Source organism: Canis lupus, chromosome 31, assembly GCF_048164855.1.
Source record: "Canis lupus baileyi chromosome 31, mCanLup2.hap1, whole genome shotgun sequence".
Taxonomy (NCBI): domain Eukaryota; kingdom Metazoa; phylum Chordata; class Mammalia; order Carnivora; family Canidae; genus Canis; species Canis lupus.
The window spans coordinates 14,903,566-14,926,704 of record NC_132868.1 but is presented as its reverse complement, the minus strand read 5'-3'; the positions used below and the strand labels follow the sequence as shown (position 1 = coordinate 14,926,704).

General features: G+C 39.3%; 1 protein-coding gene across 24 annotated transcripts in view; it reads left to right on the top strand.

Annotated features, from left to right (window-relative positions):
* Window positions 1-23,139, top strand: part of PEX5L (peroxisomal biogenesis factor 5 like) — a 320,090-nt gene that overhangs the window by 143,880 nt on the left and 153,071 nt on the right. The window lies entirely within an intron of this gene.

The following is a 23,139-nucleotide window of genomic DNA, read 5'->3' as shown; positions in this document are numbered from 1 at the left end:
ATAAAACAGAACAAGATAAGAGAACTTTTGGGAAATCACATGCCCTGGTAAAAACTGAATCAATACAACAATGATAATTTGGTTGGGGAAAAAAATGTAAACAAGAATCAGTATGTTATTTGGAAAGTGAGAAAGCTAACATTAGTGTAAAACAATGAGTATACTTTAAGGGGAAGGGAGTAAAAGACTAAAAAAACTGAGAAACTGAAAACATATATGCCCAATTTACTTTATCAGAATATCTGCAGTAAATGTAGACATTATTTTAAAAATATAAAAAGAAGAAGCTACTTAATGTTCTTCAATACTGCCTGTAATTTGAGAAGCATCTAGCTTGGATTTTATATGGGCCCATAAGGTGAAATGAAAACTGCTTAATAGACCATAAACAATGATATCAGGTAATGGAAAGTATCCAGCTAATGCCACTGAATTGGCATTGGCCCTTAACGTCTTTGTTAATTATCAAGGAGACAGGATAACTGCACATCTATTTAATGTGTAAGTGGCACTGATTCTGAAGATGATGTAAGCTCAGATGGAGACTGAGAAATAATTCAAAGGAGTCTGCGTAGATAAAGAGGTTAGAAAGAAAACAGTCAGCAAGTTACAGAAAGACAAGTTGAATTTAGACAATGTCCTAATCGTGCAGTTTGTTTTGCATCATGACAATTGCATTAAAGGAGCCATTGTGTATATTTCTGAAAAAACAAAAAATGACCATCAGAAGAGAGCAATCAGAAGTAGCTGAGTTGGAGACTTGCTTCCTAAGTCTGAATAACTGAGGTAACTGAAGTAGTCTTCTGGGGGGGAAAAACTCATCAAACAAAGCATCTCCCCAGAGGTGCAGAATGGGATGATCTTATAGTATTCTCTCAAACTGCCTTTGAATTCTTTTTTTCTTGCCTTATCTTCACTCTCCTGCTCCTGAGTAAATTGGTAAGTGAGGAATTTGGACCTGTATGCCAGATTAATTACTTGGGGCACATGATCTCCATCTCTCACAGAGCCTATACCTAGATCTACTGGCATTCTCAGTGAAGGACAGGACCCATCCGGTGAATGAACCTGTAAAATACAATTGAGTATATTATGGGAATACACATACCTATCCATTTATCTATTAAAATGAAAAGTAAAGATTTTTAAAATTTCTTCCTTAATCATGTAGACGTTAAATGTTTACTCTTTGTAGTACTTTCTTAGTATCATCCTACCCACAAGGGCTGCTTTTTTTCCCCCTAAAGCTTTTTGTTTGTTTGTTTGTTTGTTTTAACTAACTTTGGGGATTCAGAAAACCATAAAAGTATACATTGAGCTCTTTGGAATGAAAAGCCCAAAGGAGTCATTGTTTTTTTTTTTTTTTTCTTTCTCATGGTAGCTTTCACAGCATTTATGTTGTTGTCTTTAAATGCATCTTATTAACTGTTAAGAGAACCAACTTTCCTTCTGTTTCAGAAAATAATGCTTTTCTTACCTGGCTCAAAGGAGGGAGGATTTGACTTGCCCAGTCATCGTTTGCCTCTATAGTTAATTACGTTTCCCCAGTGCCACTGTACCAGTTGGCACCAGTTGGCAGTGACCCAGCTTTGCTGAGTCATTCATGTCAAAACACGTTTTAAAAGACAAGTCATTATGAATATGAGTTGGCTTTCATGTTTGCTGTTGGCAGTAAGACTAGTCCTTCCTTTGGGGGAAGGTTTACTTGGTGGTGATGTGAGCAAATCCTGGGTTGAAACAATGACAATGCTGATACCTCGAAGTAAGATGTTTAGAAAAACACACTAATTAGTCCTGATTATACTACAAAAAATTCTTTCTACACTTAAGAGATCATCATTCAAAGTGTATATGTTTTTGTTTAATATGGCTTCCTTTCATAGATATTACGTATTTGGGGAGGAATCTTTATGTTCAGTTTATTCTTTCTATATCTTTTTAGAAACATGGTAGATATGTTAGTCAATCTTCATATAATTGTAAATAGCTTTTTCAGTAAGTGCTGCCGAAAGAAAATCTAGAGAAGATAAATAAAATAGTTGGAGTGCTGTGCTGGTCAGAAGTCTACTAATCTCATTAAATCTGTCATTCAGAAGCTGTCACTCTACAAATGCTGTGCAAGCTATATGCTGTTTTATCAAGTCGTGTGATTTGTGAGACTTGTACTTCCACAGAAAATTCACAATTTTGCCTAGATAAGCAAATTAATAACAGAAGCTGCACAGAGTATGTGTATTTTGTTCTCCTTGGCCAGCTCCATTCAAGGGGGTAAAAAGTGATTTCCATGTTATTTCTACATGAGAAAAAGTGATTTTGGAAGTGTATAAGGTTTTATTCTTAAAAGGCAACATGCATTTCTATGCCAAATGTTATTGGCAAAATTTACTTGAAATTCATATGAAAATGTTCTAGAAAATTCATAGATTAATGCTAATGTCTTAAAGTAACAGGTGCCATGTATAATCACACATATACACACATATATATAGTCAGTTAAATATAGATGTATAACATTGACTTTTGAGTCCATATTTTCAACCAGAAATCCCTAGAGTTTTTAAACTTCAAGCATAGGAAAGCTACCAAAGGAAACATATTACATTAAAATCTTAATGCCTCTAAACTTCAGCCATTTGACATAAAACATATTTCATTGTTTATGTAATATGTTATATAATTATACAGTTATATATAATTATAATAAATATGTAATGAATAAATTATGTATTTGGCTTTATAGAATAAATATTAGAAATTTTAAAAATATATTTCAGATCATTTTTATTATTCACTAAAATTTTCTTTCCTGATTGGAGGAGGGTGGATATTGTTTAGGAATAGATTTCATGTACAAATTAACTTCCTTTTTTTAAAAAAGATTTATCTATCTATTCATGAGAGACACAGAGAGAGAGACAGAGACATAGGCAGAGGGAGAAGCAGGCTCCCCACAGGGACCCGATGTGGAACTCGATCCCAGATCCCGGGATCACGCCCCTGGTGGAAGGCAGACGCCCAATCGCTGAGCCACCCAGGCGTCCCTCAAATTAACTTCCTTTTGAAGTTACTAATATTTTAGGGATGAGAATGGGGCATTAGATGGTCAAATACCTTGAGTAAGGAATTAAAAACATAACCCACTTTAAATAATAAATTCATTCTATTCTGAATTATTATTTTTAATTAGAATAGAGTCAACTTAATTCAAGGTTTATGATATGCGGGACCAAGATGACTTTTCTTCTAAAATGTTTTCAAATTCCAAGTTAACTTAAGGTCTGTAACAAAGGGTTACATAAAATTATGAAATATTATAATTAAATGAAGTATGCAATCACAGGTTAACAGTATGTCATAGATCCAGTTGGTTATAGGACTCAGAGTTGCAGCTGTATATCTTTCAGTGCAGTAAGGTGGGCCAGTTGTCAAATGTCAAATGTCAGCCAGTTACAAAGGGAACAAGTGTACAGAGATTAGAGCAGTGATATTCAAATCCTAGCAGCCTCAGAATCCCCTGGAGGGCTTGTTAGAACATAGGTTTAGGGGCACAAAGGGGGGCTACTCCCAGAGTTTCCGACTTTGTAGGTCAGGGGTAGGGCCCAAGAATTTGCACTTCTAAGTCCTCAGTTCCCACTGCTGATCCCAGACTATACTTTGAGAACCACTGGGTCAACGGAAACAGTAGTTCTAAAGGGAAGTAGTTCTAAAGGGAAAAAAATATACATGACTTGTGATAAATTCGACATTCTTCAACTGAGCATTAGCTGGAAATCTAAAAACTAGAATACTAGAATTCATAGACATCCAACAAAATGATGCTGAAAACAAGAAAATCACAGCCATTTATACCCAGAGATGCCTTTTAAGACTCAAATTTGCAGTCGGACTAAATTCTATTCAATAGCCTTGTGATCTTAAATTGGTATGAGTTATTTCTTTTTGTAAAGTAATATTCTGCTCTTAACCATCTCCTAGAGTTTCTTGGAGAAGATAAAATCTGTAAAAGTGCTTTTTTTAAAAAAAAGATTTTATTTATTTATTCATGAGAGACAGAGAGAGAGAGAAGCAGAGGGAGAAGCAGGCTCCATGCAAGGAGTCCAATATGGGACTCGATCCCATGACTCCAGGATTATACTCTGGGCCGAAGGAGTGTGATCCTTCGCTAAACCACTGAGCCACCCAGGGATCCCCTAAAAGTGCTTTATAAACTATAAGTCATTATAGCATTTTAATTAGCTAGTCATAACCACTGTTTTAGTCTGCTTCACTCACCATATGTACTATCATAGGCTGGATGGCTTAAACAACAGACATTTCTTTTTTTTTTTTTTTTTTAACAACAGACATTTCTCACAATTCTGAAGATTGGGAAGTCCAAGATCAAAGCGCTGGTATGGCCAGTTTCTGGTGAAAACTTTCTTCTGGGCTTGTAGAGAGCCATCTCTCACTGTGTTCTCACATAGCAAGGAGAAAGCGCTTCAGAGTCTCTTCCTCTTATTAGGGCCCTACCCTTACTGGCTCATGTAACCTCTACCACCTTCTCTAGGCCCTGTCTCCAAATACAGTCACATTGGGGGTTAGGGCTTCAATATATGAATTTGTGGGGAACAGACACAAACATTCAGTTTATAATACCCCCACAGGTCCAATTTAGCACAGAGGAATATTGAGATCTAGAAAGGTGAATCAAGTTGCCCTGAGTCCTGGTTAGGTACAAAAAGAGCACTTGAAGCCAGCCTTCCCTCCTGAAGTTCAGTTCAAAACTCTTTTTATCACTCCGCATAGCTCCCTACAGTTTCCCATTACTGGTATTCTCATACATGGGTCTTAAGAAGCTGTTTTGCTCCAGTGTTAACCATATACTGGAAGTATCATAATTGGACAATATTTTTTTATCAAATCCCTACAGAGATAACACTTCTTAACTGTTTATTTCCCTCTTGGCCCCTATAGTTCTGTTAGGAGAGGAATGCTCTTCGAAGTAAATATATACAGAATTAGAGTTAAAAGGTTATTAACATCCAGTCACTCTTCCTTTCCCTACAAATCTTCCCCAGGGAGGAGGCATGAAAAGCACCATGGAGAGAAACAGCATATACCTTTCTTAGCCCAAAACCTTTCTGAGAGTGTCCTTTTAAATTTATAGAAGCCTGAGCAGAAATCAACAGAAACTAGAATTTCTGTGATTTTTTTCCCTAAGGAAAAAGAGGAAACAAAGTACAGCCACCTCCTTGTGTTTTTTTTTCTTTTCTTTTTTTAAAGATATTATTTATTTATTCATGAGAGACACAGAGAGAGAAACAGAGACATGAGCAGAGGGAGAAGCAGGCTCCCTGCAGAAAGCCTGATGCAAGGACTGGATCCCAGGACCCCGGGATTAAGCCCTGAGCCAAAGGTAGACACTCAATCACTGAGCCCTCCCCCCCACCCCCACCCCCAAGGCATCCCTTCTTGTGTTTTCAATAACACGGAAGCATTTCACTAGGATTGCTGTTCTATCCTACTGGTCATTGTGGGAATGAATCCTAAAGAGGAAAATACAGGTCATCATAAAATAAAAATGAAAGAATGAGAAAAATGAGTGGGAAAGGATACCCAATTTCCCTCTGTTATTAACAGATAGTGTGGTTATATCACTATCTAAGCAGCTGATATGAGTCTTGGACCCATAAATGGTAAAGGGATGGGAATGATATGTGTCACTGCCTTGTACTCAGCACCATCTGGCCAGTGCTTTCTTTGCCATATCAATATGGTGACTTAAATTTAAATATAATTCCGATCCTATTTACTTCTGAGGAGATTTATAAGTCATGAGACCCTGTCTCTTGGTGTCATGTGTAACTCCCTCCTGGCGTACCTTCTTGGGAATCAGTAGTGGTCACTAAGAACAGAAAGCCCTCTAGCATTGCAACAAAGAGACCATCTGGTCAACCTGTAGATTCTGAAGCAGGATCCTCCGAGACACTGAAAGGACAAAGCACATTTGCACTTGTGGTTGCCCTACTCCTCTCAGAGCAGACATAGGCTCATTAGCGTTTTCCTTTGGAGAGACTGATAGATGAGAAATGGCTCAGTGAAAATAAGACATATTTCTTTGTGATGAGAGGAACTGAAGCTATTCACATTTGCTATTTGACATCTGCAGTGTGTAGTAAACAAAGATTCACGACTGTAGTACAATCAGTGCCATCTTGTCTTCAAGACTATTTATCTTCATAAACCTCGTACGAGGAAGGGGAAGAGTGTTTCACTAGGTCAAATAGAAAAGTTACTGGAATAAAGGCATGATCACCCTGTGTTTCATTGCTAAATACTTCCCATTTTTGTCAAGAAATATAAAAATAGTTCTGAGTTACTGGTCATTTGGCAGAGATGGGGGAAGCAAAATAACCCAAAATATCTTTATCTTTTCCTTGCAAATTCACAACAGTGAGTTTACTTTTGTTTATTTATCTGCATGCATTTCAATCCAGTGTACCAGTTCCTCTCAACATCACCCCTGACTCTATGAAAAAAAGGGTAGACCAATTCTCTTAATTTCAGAGTCTTCTGACATGTTACTGAGATCTGAAAGTAGAAGGCCAGAAGATGTAGACAATCACTGTTTACAGCAAGATACAGAGACAAGCAAGAGAGGCCATCAGCCTAGTTTCTGGTCTCAGCTTTGCCACTTACAATGCGGAAGGCATTAGTGAGCAATTTACATTCTTCGAGTTGCCATTTCTTCATCTCAAAGGAAATAACACCATCTGGCTCAGATGTCTGTTGTGAAGTTCAAATGGGGATGCCCCTCTGGAGAACCCTGTGTCCAGCTCAGTCTCCTTTGGTCAGGACTGAGCCTAGCATGCAGGGCCACCACTGCCTTGTCTCATGTTCTTTCCACCAGCAGCTCATGCTTCCTGGATGCCCAGCTGTTGTTGCATCACAACGTTTTCACTTCGTTTATTCCTGCTGCTTTACTAGTATTCTGCATGCCTTCTGTAAGATGCTGTCAGGTACTCTAGTGCATTTTCAGTGGTGCTGGCTTCTCTGTCACTGCAAGGGTTGGACATGGGATATAACAAAGTCCTTACACAGTGGTAAGAGCAAGGTTTTCACAGTCAAGAATCTGAATTAAATCTGAATAAAAACAGGTATAGTCACATTATAGTTTTAGTATCTTGGGAAAATGAGCCAGTTCTCTGAACCTGATATTTCCTTCTTATTCTGAACTTTTGCCACCTTCTCTTGCCCCCTTTTCTTGCATCTCAGTGAGTAAACCAGTAAACAGCATTGGTGAAAAGCCAGCACCAGCTTCCTTCTTCTGGTCCATCTTCTCCAGGTTTCTAAACAGTTGTGAAACTCACAGGGGTTGGTTAAAAACCATAATCAAGAGAGAGACCATGAATTACCCCCTCAAATTAAACAAATATGTATGCATCACATATCGTTATTTTAAAGTATTAATGTCCATTTACGTGTGACATGAGATTAAAAAATGGACTTTCAGGTTGAAAAAATATAGATGTTAAGTTATTTCCAAATAACCCATTTCTTTTCTTTTGAATCTAATGGGGAAAACTGCTGGCAGCATGTTTAGTCAGTGAGAAAATAAATGCAAAATTGAAATGACATGAGCTGACATGCTGACTATAAAAATGATGTGATATATGAATATGGTAATATTTAAAAGCAGACTCAGACGTTTGGAATACAACTTGAAAAGAAAGCATTCAGCCTTTCACTGTGGGTGATTTGTTGTGCTTTTACTGGCTTGTTTCTGGTTTTGTTTTGGTTTTTTTGATGGTGTTCTTGTTGTTGTTTTGAGTATATTCATCTGACCAATATGAGAACTGTAGATATCAGTGCCGTTAGGAACTTTAGATAATTGAATCCTGTGGCTTTCAAACTGTGCTCTGTGGGACCTGTTCCAGACATTGTGAATTAGGGGGTGGGGGAGAGCTATCTATGATGAGGTGCCGCCCCTTAAAGAACAAGTCAGCCACTAGGTGTACAGACAGACTTTGTTCAATGAAAGGATGTTGCTGCTAAGAAATCTAATTTCACTGGTCTAGTGCCATCATAATAAGTTAAATGAGTTTCAGAGAAGGGAGGTAGCTTGACTCCTCCAGGTTAAACTATGTATATTAACCAGGTTAATTTATACATAAGAAATACTAGAAGTCAGGTCTGCAGCCTCTGGTCTTGGGTTCATTCCTCTATTCCTATAACTGCATTCCTAAATTAAGCTGCTTATCCTTTCTTCTATATTCCCTCCTGCTGATCAGCTAAATATATCAAGCAATCCAGAAAAATCACTTGAGGGAGGTGTGTATTTCAAGTACACAACTTAATCTATTAAATTTGTCTGATAGATTTTTGTGAAAGGATATTTATATGAGAAACTTCCTACTTCATGAAGAGGTTCTCACAACTCTGTAATAAGTTCCTACTAGTATATATCAGCATGCTGGTATTAAAGATTTTAAAAGTAGAATTCGTATCTCCTAAGACACTCCTAACAAGATTAGCAAAATGTCGGGGCATCTGGATGGCTCAGTGGTTGAGCATCTGCCTTTAGCTCAGGTGGTGATCCTGGGGCCCTGGGATCGAGTCCTATATCAGGTTCCCCGCATGGAGCCTGCTTCCCCCTCTGCCTATGTCTCTGCCTCTCTCTCTGTGTCTCTCATGAATAAATAAATAATTTTTTTTAAAAAATTAGCAAAATGAATCCTTCATGCTGAAGCAGTCAGTTTCTACAGCTCTTGTCAGGTCTTCTCCACTTGGATGAGTTTATCATCTCTCTCTCAGCAGGCTGTGAGACTGCTGACCATGTCCACGGTTCTACACTCAGCTCTGCAGTCCATCCGTTCTGAGATGTGCTGCCAGTGGTTTTGGCCTAACGAACCCTGCAGGTGAACTCACTGATTACAGGTTGGGTCAGCGGCTGTCTGTCACAAGGGCTTTGAAAACCCATTGTGGGTGGAAACACTTGTACTGAAAAGATTTATGTTACATATTCAAAATCTGATAAATAAAGGTAACCAAGGAACAGATAGACCATACAAAAACCTTTTTTTCTTATTTCAATAACTTAAAACAGCAGAAAGAGTGAAGAGCTAAACTTCTTCTCTTCCTCCTTCTGACTTTGGACCCAAATGCCTGTGCTTTGCCAAGGCTCCGACCTTGTCGTTGCTGTGGTTGTGCTTTCATTTCTCTCCATCCAGGCCTGGCTGTACCCTGTTGTTTCCTTTCTGCTTAACCCCCCTCTCTGATCCCCGCCTCTGGAATGTGTCTTTTATTCTGACACTGCATAGATAAGCTTTGACAGAAATGCAGTTCTTGCAAACCTGCTTTTTTTTTTTTTAATGCTCCACTGCTTCTTCTCTTTCTCCAAAACAACTCTGCAGTTCTGTCATTTCCATTTAAAGTCATTAATTTTTCACATGGTCCCCCCCCCAATCATAGTGAGTGCCACTTCCTTCCTATCTCGTGATCCAGAAAAAACACATGCATACACAAATGACCATTCAATACAATTGTTATTTATTCCTCACCATAGTAAATTTTTTTGGCCAAATGATCTCATTCTTGAATTATATGAATAAGTGACTTATAAAAGAAATGGTGAGAGAATGTACCATCTCGGCTTTGTGCTGGATGTTCTGAATAGAAAAAAACATTCATTCATCACTTTTTTCTAACGAAATTATCTCATTTGTATAATTTGTGAATAATTAATGAATTCTTATTGTAGAAAAACACTAAGCATGGAAATCGTTTTCTTCCACTCAAAGGTTGTCCAAGTATCACTTCCCTAGACTCTCAGCTTCTATATTTAAATTTTAAATGTGCCCCCAAAATTGATGCATTAGTTTTTGTGAACTATGGGGGTTGCTTTTGAAAAAAAATTACTGAGTGATGGTGCATCAGTAGATGGATTTTTTTAAATCAAGTTGTTTAGTATGGAATAATACAAATTGAAGCCCATGAACAGGCTTACTCTTCAGTTTTATGCTAACGATGGAAAACCTTGGAAACTCTGCCTTTATAAAAAAGGAAACAATGTATTTTTCACTAAATGAATGAGCAGTCTTATCCTTCCATCCAAACTCAACAGCATTTGATTTAAAATCATCTCCTTGTGGGTCTATGAACCACAGTAGCCATACAAGACCTGTCCCATAGACTCCAATGCTATTTGGCTTAGTCCAACCCACTGGTGGTCGGCACCCAAGACTGGGAAAAATAGATGCTTCTCACTGTCTCCCAAATAATTAATGCAAACCCTTCAGTTGAACTTCCAGGCCATGTGTGGCCCAGCCTCTCACTCCCCTGATATCCTCATTCAGTGCCACCCCCACTCCATGCTCCCTTCCTACTGAACACCCTGAAGTAATGTTCTTCCTCCTTTTTTGCCTTTGCCCTGTATATGTGTATATGTATCTATTCTGTATCACAAATCTTCTGATATATGCCACAGGAGTGAAAAGGTGTAGATTGGAGGCAAGGAGGTCTCCTCATAGTTCCAATTGAGGCTTTCCCCTTTTCAAATCCAAATGCTAAGAGAGGTGAGAGAGAAAGCACAAGTGTCTCTTGGCTCTGTAGACGACTTCTTAAGCCCTATAAATGTGGGGGGGAAATGAAAAGGGAAAAAAAGAAACGAAAAACAAAAGTAAAGCTTATTCCTGTAGAGAAGAGGGAGCAAATGGAGAAATGGAAAACCTCAATCTTTTGTTTATAGAAATTTGATATCCAAACAATTTTGCTATGTATTTTCTGGGGCTTTGTTATAGGGAGAAATGTTTAATCGTATTTACGACACTTATACCTTTTGTGGTTCTAAAAAATTGGGAGCTTGATTCCACCCCTCTTCCCCAAGTCTTTACCCCATGTGATATGCAGGGGAACTGAGCAGAATCAGCTCAGGGGATGTTGGCGACATTTCACTTTCAGTATTCGTGGGAGACAACTAAACAGGGAATCTTATGTTTAAAAATTGGTTCTAAGTTCAACTATATGAACAAAATTAAATTGCCTTTTATTTTTCTCTATTATGAGGTAATTTAATAAAACAACTTCTCGAAGAAGATACATGGGATGTTGCTTTACAATATATCTAAACTTTGGTGGAAATGATCTAACCTTTAAGTTCACTCATTTATTTTCCAGAAACCTTCTGGCAGCATATTTCTAGCTAGATGTTTGCCAGATGCTGGGACATGGAGGTGACATAAACATACCCCTGGCCCTTGAGAAGCCAGCAGTATAGTGCAGACCTTCTGTCAGTAGGCATTTATGGTGTCAGTGCTGTAGCAGAGCTGGGACCGAGTACTTCCAGGGAGTACTTGGGACTCTCAGGACTCTAAGATGTGCATTATTTCCACAGTCATGGTCCTGAAAGAGTTACAGAGTCTTCCTAGCATTCAGTATATTCCCAGGAGAGGAATTGGGATTTAGGAACAATGGCCAAAGATGTTTTCTGGAGCCCAGCGACTCAAAGAGAGGTTCACGGATGAGCAGCATCAGCATCACCTGGAGCTTGTTAAAAATGTATACTCTGAGTCCCAGACTGAATCAGCGTCTCTGCGAGTGGGACCCAGAAATCTGTTTTAACAAGCTTTCCAGGAGATTTCCATGCACACAATAGTTTGAGAAGCACTGTTTTGGATTATTCAGATTGTGGGGTCATGCAAGGATCAATTGCAATTTTAGTAAAGACATTAAATTTTCATTCCCTAGCCCTACAAAAGAAAGGGAGCTAAGATGAGTATCTTAAGTCCTTTAGTGAATGTCCCTAACATGTTAAATATTCCCTTCTAGCCTCATTTATTAAAGTGAACCTACACAGTAATTAATCCCAGGTTGACCCGTGTTGTCATGAAAAGGAAATATAAATGATGGAGACCAAGAGGTAGATCATAATAACCTAATCTTTGTCTTAAGTATTTCTAATCTTAGACCACTTTTGTTAAAAGATTAATAATAACAAACACTTATGTAGCATTAACTATGTACTACATACACCCTGTTGTAAATGCTTTGTATACATTAACTCATTTAATCCTTGCAACAACTCCATGATGTAGGTAACTGTTATCCTCACTTCAAAATGCACACTAAGGCATAGGGCGTTTTACACCGGTCCACTGCATTGCGCAACCTCAAGGAGATATGCTGTGTGTGGCATATGCAGCCCTAGGTCCAAGGAGTCCACAGTTAGGAGGTTATCTTTCCATTATGCTTCCTTGACTTAATAGGGAGACAATGGATAGATAGATGATAGATGATAGATAGATAGATGATAGATAGATAGATAGATAGATAGATAGATAGATAGATAGTTGATAGATTAGTAACAACACTATCTTGTCTGTGCTGGGAGAAGTAATGTAACATGGTAGAATGTGAAAAGACTTTCTGTTTGTAAAGGAAAGATGTATATGATAAAGAAAAGCATAAATAAATTAAGATGGGTAAATTGGAAAAGAAATATTCTCCCTTCAAAAAAAGCATTCTTGTGAATATATGTGTGTGTGCAAGTGAGAGAGACAAAGAGAAAGAGCATCTGCGAGTATATAGCCATAAACACACATACCCAAAAGCAAACTTATGAAAAGGGCCAGTGCCTAGTCCTAGAAGAACCCACCTCTGAGGCCACTGGGACACCGCCTTGTGCTGAGCACTAGGGCCCAGTGGCCACACGGTCTTGGAAAAGAACCAGTGAAAGGCACATATTGCATTCAGGTCGCTACATGTGTTTCAAGTCCTGCCATCTGAAGTGCTTCTCATGATAAGTTAAATCCTTGTTTTGTGTCTAGAAATACCTCTGTGCTCACCACATTTGAAAAATTCCATCCCTGGAACAAAACCAGAAAGTTCGTTACTTTAGCATTTGTCGAATGACTGTGTTTCGGGAGTAGATTGCTGTGCTCTGAAAATGTCACTCCGACACTGCCCTACGGGGGCTGCCCTTTCTCAGGCCGAAGGCCCTGCCGAACTGCTCGGTGGAGCTAGTGTATCCCAGGTTGCTGGCGGATCTCCATTTCTGTGCACGCCCATTTGGAAAAGTGGTCTGAGGATCAATACCCCACCACCTCTTTGGACTTTCACCGGAAACACCTCTGCCCCTCTGAGCTCCTTGTGACCCCTGCATCCTCCCAAAAGCAGGGTTCCAGCCTTCCTCCAGGAACCTATCTGAGTGCTGGAGGGCTGAGTCACCCATGGGACCTCTTCTCCTGCTTACTGTGCTTATCACGAGAATGCAAAACCCTCCTCGGAAACTTTGGACAAAATAGAAAGTATCACTCATGCTCCCAAGGACTCTCTCATTTTTGCATGGTCACAAGCATAATTTTCATTTTTTGCAGAGTTGCAGTCAGTATGCATTCTCTTTTATATTTGTTTCTTTATGTAACATTAAGCCACACTCACTTTTCCACGTTGATATTCAGCTTTTATAAGTGTCATTTTAGTGGCTGCCTTATATTGACTCAAGGTGATCCTTAGGCATTTTTTTTCCATGACTTTCCCTGCCTTGTGCAGTAATCATCCAGAGCATTCCTTTCTTCTTTCAGAATGCAGGTTATCAAAGAGGAAAGGCAGAGATTGCAAGAAAATCGTGTACATTACTATGATTAGACATTTACTGATTTACCATGAATTATGTATGATGTTTGTGGGAATTTGCAGTGTCAAATTACTGCACCTTTAAATCACTGGAGATGCCACCATGCATGTTGCACTGCTCTCATAAAACCACAGGTTTAAATCACGACTTACATGGCAGTTATATGGGATTCGGCTTCCTGAGGCTGACCACAGCCGAATCACAAACATGGATTTGCATAAATTTGGTTTGCATGAATTTTTAAGTTTGCTGAGAAGGGAAATTGACTAAATATTATTAGAGCCACAAATAACTTGGGATATAATTTACTTTGGTACCATATGGATTGAGGACACAGATGTAGGGGCCCACTAGGATATTTCTATGCCAAAAAAATATGTAGACTTAAAGACCCATGGTGAAGTCTAAGCAACTTATATGAAAGGGGTACCACTAACTGGGTTATAGAATTAAGCCTTATGACTTCTTATTGAAAGGCAATGATAAAAATAAATAATTATGAATGCACTTTAAAATATAGGTCTTTTTGTAAGCATTCTAAATTTAAAAATCTTCGCTAGGGTCCTAAGATGCAAAACTCTACAGATGCAAGGGGTGCAGGAAGTTATTGAGTCCATTAGCAGAGCTAAAATACAAGTGAGGATTCTAAGATTCAAGATCCTGGCTCTGCTGATGACTTTCTATTTGACCTTGAACAAATCTCTAAGTCTTTACTTCCCTATCAGCAAAGTGATAACATTCTCCTATCTCTCAAGAATTCTGGAAGAATTTCTTAAAGAAAACTTAAAAAATAATCATCTGAGCCACTCAAGAGGATTACTTCCTGTGAATAAATCCAAGGCGGTATCATCTATAAGGAAGCCACTCAGAAATGCCCTGGGGTTATGAATCGACCTGTGTTAAAGAGCAATTTAAAAATGAAATTCCCTGTAGAAAAATGAACACATCCATGATTATTACTTTTAGATCAGTAATGCTTGGCGAGAGAGGCAATGTGGCTGAATTTTATGAATTTACAAATGATAGAATTATATTGCATTTCCTTTTGAGTGATCTTTTGGTAATTTTCTCGCTAATCACAATGAGAGAAAAGGGGGTAAATTTTCATATTTATGTCTTTCAACTGTCTTGAAAAGATTTATGTTATAAATAGATAGTTCCAAGGAAATAACACTAATACTGATTTTTTTTTTTAATAAACAAATTTTTTTTTCCTGGAAAAGCAAAATTTATGCTAAGGCTTCTAAACTTTATTTAGTAGTCCAGAAATAATATAGTCAAAGTAAAAACAGCATATACTATCTGTCCCCTAGGACTAGGAAAGGATGATTTTTAAACCCTCAGCCTTCTTTAAAAAAAAAAAAATGAAAAGCATGTAGAATTCATTATAAATCTTTAGCAGAAAAGTCACTTTATGTCTCTCAAAACACAGAGAAACCAAATTAGCTTCAGCAAGGTGCCAGAGAAAGAGCTTCCTCTCACAAAGTAAGTTGGCATTAAGAACTGCCCTGTATAGCTTTGAAGGGAATTAGGCCATTTATCAATAAATCTGTCTTCAGAACAATCAGAATGATTATTTTAGGGTGCACTAGTACAATAGATCAGTAACCATGAGTGAGTTCTTAATTCTTTTCCTCATTCAGAAATCTACTTCTGACATCACAAATGAGGCCTGCAATCAGCTTCCACAGAACATCCAGCCTATCAGAATGAAGGGGAAAAATCCTAAGGAACATATATAAGTTTAAAATTCATAGTGGGGCCAGACCTAAGGACAGGGGAAAGAAGGGTACAGAGAAATTTAGGTAAATCAGTTTGTGCAGAGGTCATTTTAAACACATGTATAAGCATAGTAGATGACATTGTTGGAATTGATTGGATTACACTTTAGACCCCAACAGTCTAATTTAGTTACGTTATGCCAAGGGTGATGGAAAGGGTGAGAATAAAGGGAATTAACGTTGTCCAGCACCTACTATGTGCTAGACAACAACCTGACAGATATTTTTATTATTATGCCAGTTTTTCAGAATGGGAAAAGAAAATCCAAAGCTCAGAAGGATTGAGAAACCTGAAGAGTGACATAACTAGGAAAGCAGCAAAAATGGAATTGAAATAAACTCTGCCTCCAAAGCCCATGTTCTTCCTGCCAACTACCTTTTTATAAGCCATCAAAAAAATTAAGCAGTACCACACTTTGTTAAAGACACATTCCTCAATTATTATATATTACCTAGTACCGTTGGGAGTTTAAATAAAAGAGCCTTCAAAAAAAAAAAAAAAAAGTCCCAGAGAGCAAAGAGAAAGATGGGGCTGGGTCAGGGTCAAAGCAAAGCCCCCACCGGTCACCTGCTGGGGAATTGCCAGTCCCTTTCTAGAGATTCTTTGGAAGAAGTTGAGTGCTGGCTGAATAATGGAAGTAGGTAGGCAAAGGCTTCTCCTGAAACATAAGAAACAAATAAAAATGAAAAATGTAGAGTCCTGTTTCCTAGTTTGCACATAACTATGTCTATATTTCATTCATAATTGGCCCAAAGACAAATTGTACTAGAAAAAAAGGCTCATTTCACTAGGCTTTTCTTCATTCTGAGCATAAAATTTCTTTATTCATGGCAGATTTTTTCTTCACTAAATTTTAATTCCTGAGATTAGTTCTTAAAGATCTTAAATTAGTAAATCTATCCAAGGCAGATACAAAAGAACAAAAAGAAATCGCTTTGAAACTTAAAAGCAGCAAAAGTTTCCCAGTAGCAGGTGAAGTCACCCTTACATCCCTTCTGGGATATAGATAGAACTAAAGTTGGGAAACACAAGAGTTAAAATTTTTTGTGATTTTTACAGAAGACTAAAAGTAGACAAAAAGGCTTACCTAAACAAAATATTTCACCCTTGGAGATACTTTGAGTCTCTTGCCCACCTTTGGTTTCACTATTCATTAGTTGCCAAACATTTGCTTTCCCACTGTATTCATGTTGGTTGACCATGACTCCCCTTCCAGCTCTTCTACTTGCCTCATGATTTGCTGCATGTTGAACTTTTGAATTCTTCACAGGGAGCCCATCTTCCTTCCCTTTTGGTAGAATGGATTTCCTAACATCATTCCACCATTTCCATCCTGAGTCATGGTGAGAACCTCGTAGCTCACAGACTCTCCAACACCATGGATGGGTCATTTTTTTTCAAGGTCAATTCTTTTTATTTTTTACTTTTTTTTTTAATTCAAATTCAATTTGCCAACATAGTATAACACCCAGTGCTCATCCCATCAAGTGAAGATGGTTCATTTTGAGACATTCCTGACAGCACTATAGAAGTCAACTTAAAGACATTTATAAATGAGATAGCCTTTTGCATCTCAAAACAAAGCAAAATGGAATTTTTAAATGTTAACTAAGTCAAGAATTTTTATTAACAATGCAACCCTCCTTGATCACCCCAGCATACAAATACATTGGATAGCATCAACAGCAGAATCTTTAAGTAAAAATAACTGTGCACAGTTTAAGCCACTTTATTTCATTGCTTTTAATTTCACCACCACCACCATCAGCATCATCAGCATCACAAATTATTGAACACCCACTTGTGGCATAAACATCGTCCCTGCTCTTGGGAATTATATATTCTATGTATATTTACGAAATTCATGCCTAAACAAGGTGGATTTTAAAAGACATGTTTATTTCTCTCCATGTTAATAGAACTCTGGAGTAATGCTATTCAGGGCTGATATGGAAGTACCTCAAAGTCATAGGGATGCAGGCTTCTTCTAGCTCTCTTCTCCAATATAACTCATGTTCCAAAACGGCTGCTAAATCCCCAATCTATCATCTCTGAGTTCCAGAAAACAGGAATAAAAGAAAGGCAATGGAATATCTCCTTTTTCTACCCTCTTCCTTTTCTTTTATCCGCCTCTCTTTTAAGGAGACTTCCCAGAATTTCATAGAGTCCTTTTGCTTATATTTCTTTGCCCAGAACTTAGTCATATGGTCACATACCCTCTGGAGAGGGTAGCTCCTGGGGGATATAGAGTCACTTATCCCACATGGTAATATGTCTACCTAAAAAGCATGTTACTAAGGAAGAAAGATATCAGGGTAGAAAACTAGCAGTCTCCACCATTATTGCCATTCCAAAACTATCAAAAAATTCACCTCTCAAGTCAACGATAAGAAAAAACAAGCACAGCATCACACATTTTTCAGATTTGTGTCAGCAATTTTATCTTACAGAATCACAAAACTTGATATTGTGTAGTTAAGCGCGTGGGAGGAGCAGGAAGAAATTTTCAGGGAATATGCAAAGTATGTGTCGTAAGGGTCGTCAGCATTTAGCTGCACAAATGTGCAGAGACTCACTTATGCATATTCTAAACTAAGGAAAGGCCACCAGTAGTCGGATCCCGTGGATAATAATGTGGCACTAATAATGCTAGTGCCGTCTGATACTCTTGGCCGTTGGGCATCACACATGTGCCTCCAGCACACGTTTTGCTCTGAGCCACTTCTCATGTGTCTCCATTTGGGAAGCTCACCAATCCCATGTCGGCCTTTCCTCACTTATCACTCACCTCACTGGGAGTTCTTCTGTCTCCCCTGCACTAATATTTCATTTACTTTACCCCCTTGGGACATACGATGTCAGTGAGGAGCAGTTGCCATGATTTTTACTTTTGTTTCCTACATATTTTCATGCATATTTTTTCTTTTTATCTTTTTTAAGATTTTATTTTTTTATTCATGAGATACACAGAGAGAGGCAGAGACATAGGCAGAGGGAGAAACAGGCTCCCCGCAGGGAGCCCAGTGCAGAACTCAATCCCAGGACCCTGGGATCACACCCAGAGCTGAAGGCAGACACTCAACCACTGAGCCACCCAGGTGACCTTCATACATATTTTCAACGAGATTCTTGGTGACCCAACAGCCAAGTCCATTCTTTGCTCCTCAATTAGCCCATGGTGCTCACTGCCATTTGTATGTAACTTGGTCTTGGGGTGATGCTACTAGAACAAGTGACATCTGTGCGAAGATAAGAAGGAGGCCACCCTCATTGCCCAGCAGGTTTGACTGGGAGGTGTGCAGAGACCCCAGCAGCACAGGGCAGCAGAAAGGGAGTAAAAGCTGACCTGAGCATAGAGAAGCTGCCAGTGCGATGCCAAGTGTCACTAACGGAGAAAGTTTAAGTGGCAGTGGGATCTCAGGCCTTGCACTGTGCCTCAGTCACAGGTTCGCCATCTGGTGGGCTTGGTCCATTTACAGCCGACCTTCAGCAAAGGCTGATGGTGTGGGGAAGGAAGCTGTCCAGTGGGAGGTGGGGGGTCAGGGTCTCGGGCCAGATGAAGACAGAACCCCAGAGCAAGTGAAGGTGAACCCCAGTGGTACAAATTAGGCCAGCACTGCCAGGCCTCATGAGTCACTGTACCTCATTCAGCTTTGTGTTTCCAGCACCCAACACTCTCCTGCTCACAGGAGGTTTTTTTGTTTTGTTTTGTTTTTTTTCCCACAGGAGGTTTTTAATAAACGCTCATTGTTCCTCTAGACCCCTTGTCCCTGACCACAACCTGCTGGTGGCTCTACCTCCCAGTGGAATAAGGCCACCCATTCCTTCCACCTTGGAGAACTCAGTCGGTCTTGCCTTGCACAAGGAAGGTAGCATGCGATGGTGGGGTGAGTGCACAGATACAGCACTCACGTACTGTATCTGTGCTTAAGAGCAGGACATGATACTTCTTCCTATTGTAGACAGCAGTCCAACATTAATACAAGCCAATTTTATGTGCAGCTCTACCAGATGTGTTCTATAAAAGTAAACACTTCCCGGGCTCTAAATGCAAAAGATAGCAGTTGGTTGGCCTTTCATGTTTTAAAGAAGAGAAATAAGTTCTGGGAGTTCCATATTAGACAATACTGCATACTTCACTTAAAATCATGTTGACAGTATCAACATCAGTTAATACTGATGTGGGAAAAAATGCAACATGTTAAGCAAAACACAAAAGCAAGACAGCAATTTGGAGAGATGCAACTGTTAAAACATAATTAGCAAAAAAGACTCTAATGAAATATTCTAAAATATTAACTTTGATTATCTCTAGATGCTGGAATAAGTGATTTTTTAAACTCCTTATCTGTTCTTTTCAGTTCTGTATCTTGCAACTCATTCATTCTTCCAAGAGTAATTTTTAAAAATGAAATACTACAAAACTGACTAAAGGTAAAAAATATATATATTAAGAATAATGGGAAACACCTATACAATTAAACAGACCAGAAATAATTCCGTTCCAAACACCAGCTGCAGAGAGAGCCATGTGTCTCGTGTAAATAGATGCGACACAATGGAATTACAACTGGGATCTGCTTGCTATTGGTGTGGCCTTTACTTAAATATTATTAAAGTCTCTCCCATGAATGTAGATATACTGATTGCTGGTGTTTAAAACCAGCATCAGCAAAAATGGTCTGAAAAACTTCTTAGTTGACAGTTTATATAATCATGTTAAAAGCACATTTAACAATGAGCGTTAATAGCTTTAGCGGCTTCAGATTAATAAGTGAGTCCTGTGCTTCTGTCTCAGAGAGAACATCTGAGGTAGGCATTCCTTGTGTCTATCTGGTACATTGGCTTTTCCGCGGGGATGGGAGATTAAGGAGAAGCGAAGAAACACAGCCTGCATTTACCCAGTTTTCAAAGTGATAGTATCATCTATAATTTGCCAGGACTGAATGGGTCCTCCTGCGGAGAGGACGGTTCCCTGAGCCCTAATTCTCTCCCCGGCCCCACAGACCGAACTGTGTTTCTCCCGTGCTGCGTTCCTGTTTGTCTCCTCATTCATCTTCTCTGGTGAGATGACAACTCTGTCAGTACCCGTTTCCAAATTCTAATTTTCCCCTTTGTAATTTCTCACCTTGCTGACCACAGGCAAACAGGAGAGAGAAGCTGAGCTGTTTTTGGCAGATGCTTTAGATAAAGACCAAATACAAGCTAAAATCCTGCAGGAAGGAAGACAATTTGCTAAGGAAGGATTGCATCAGGAGTCTGGCTGCCACTTCTTTTGTGAGGTTTGATCACATAATAGCTTTAGGAGGTGTCTGTGCCTCAAATCCAATGACCGTGATGTGAAAATGTGGACTGCACCTCCAGCTCTCCTGTTTTGAAATAGAAGTCCATAAAATTTATAGTTACAAAAAGTCAAACACATTTTTATTTCTTCCCAGATGTTCATGCTTTCTAATTAAGAAGAAACATCCCATTAGTAACAATGTTCTAAATAATAGTCCTGAGTCCTCTTTTTACCATTCACTTTTCTCCTTTTCAAAATAACTTTTAATTATAATATGTAAAATATGGTTATTATTAACAATTTGGAAACTACAAAGAATACTATTTCCTTCATATCAGTGCTATCCTTATAGTGTTTCTGCTTTGCTTGGAGAATCAAGCTATTATAAACAGAGTAAGCCTTTCAAACATACCTGGGTTTTAACCAGAACTCTGCCACATTCTAGCTGTGGTTACAGACAATTTCTTAACCTCCTTAACACTCTTTTCTTTGGCTATAAATAAGGATAGTTATAGCTGACTCTTGTGGTTGGCCTGAGAATTCGAAATAAAGATACTTGGCACGTAGTAAATGGTCAATTAATGGCAACTATCATAATTATTACTACCTTTTAAGTTTAAGAGTTTAAATTTAAACTTTTTTATAGTATTTTTTAATGCTTCATAATTGCAATCCTGCTTCTGATAGAGGAATATGCCTAGTGTGTGGAACTGAGAAAGACCACAACCAATTTCTCAGATGAGTACACTTTCCCAATGCTTCCATAAGGGATTTGTCACATCCGCCCTGCTCATTAGTTTGTGAGAATCACTGTTCAAAAGAAAATTACCCAGGGAAGGGAGACCATGTCTGATATATTGTGAAATTCTGCACAGCCAGTAACTGTTCCATGCATGCCCACTGCTACTGACATTGGCCCTTGGAGTTATTAATCATACACGTCAGGTATTGCTCATTGATCCCCTCTTTCTGTCAGTGCAAAAATCCCTGCATATCGTACCTTTCTTTTATAGCATTTGGAGGTAGGATCAAGCAGGAAAGCTTGAACCCGCAAAACTGCCTCCACTCACTGAAGGCTTTCTGGTGCTGTAGCTGGGTGCTACAGCTGGGTGCTGTAACTGGGTGCTGTAGCTGGGTGCTATAGCCAGGTGCTGTAACCAGGTGCTGTAGCTGGGTGCTGGAACCGGGTGCTGGAACCAGGTGCTGTGGCTAGGTGCTGGAACCAGGTGCTGTAGCTGGGGGCTATTGTTGGGTGCTGTAACTGGGTGCAGTGTAACAGTGTAACCACTGAGGAAACTGATTCACAGAAGCTGGTCCCTTAACGTGTATCGTCCAGCCAGGAGGAGCCTGGATTCAAGTTCAGATCATTCACATTTCAAAGCCTTTCCTCTTTGCACTCACCAGAGGTCACCAGAATCAGAGAGTGAGGGTGGGAGAAGACCACAGGAAAGACTGAGACTGAATGTAAGCAAGTGGGGAGAGGGAAGGTCTGTGGCCAACCAGCGAATGAGCACCCCAATGAGAATGTTCAGATACAACGTTTTCAACATTGTAGGTTCACAAGACACATCTAAGTATACACTGAATTTGGCAACCTGTACGCCACAAGCTTTCAAGCTTTTTTTTTTTCTTTTCCAATTTTGGAAACTACCAAAGTCCTGCATTTCCACTCTGCAACCCCATAGGAGAGACAGGGAACATACTGGGTAGATCTTGAGTGGAATAGCTGGGATGAATGAGTGCACACAGAGGGAGGAGTGTTCTGCTCTGAACTGTTTAACAGCCTTCCCATCAGAGCTGCCCAGCAGAAGAACTGGCTGCTCTGGAGAACAGGGCATTGAGCTAAAGAAGTACCACAGCACTCCCAAGGATAGGTTTCTTCCCATGGATGGAAGGGACACTTCCCTTAAACATTTACTGAGCCTCCCAGTATGTGCTGTACACTGTGCTGGGAGCTGTCGAGATGCAGAACCCTCATGGAGGCTGCAATCCTAGCTAACCCACCAGCCTGCTAAGTGTATATACCCTATTTCTTTCACATGTATTGTAACCTTAAGAAGCAGGTGCTATTAAACCCCAATTAGAAGATTAGAATACTGAGACAGAGAGGTTGAGAAAGTTGTTCAAGGACACAAGATGGTAAGTGACAGAGAGAGGACTTTCACTGGGATTAAAAGTCTGTGTTCTCAATGACCGTGCCAAAAACCCTCTCCCTCAGTGGGGATACCAGCTTGGAATTCTGAGTCATCACTCAGGAAATCTGCCCCCACCCTGGTGTCCTGGTGCTCAAACTGCAGCTCATTTCACACTGTCTAAACCATATCAAGAAAAGCAACCTAAGAATCCCCATCCACCAGCCCCTTCCTAGTAACTGGAGATGTGATGCCAGGACTGCAGTTAACTTGGCTCCATCTAGTCAGATCACGAGTTGCAGATTATCTGAAATTTCTTGTTCTGCTAT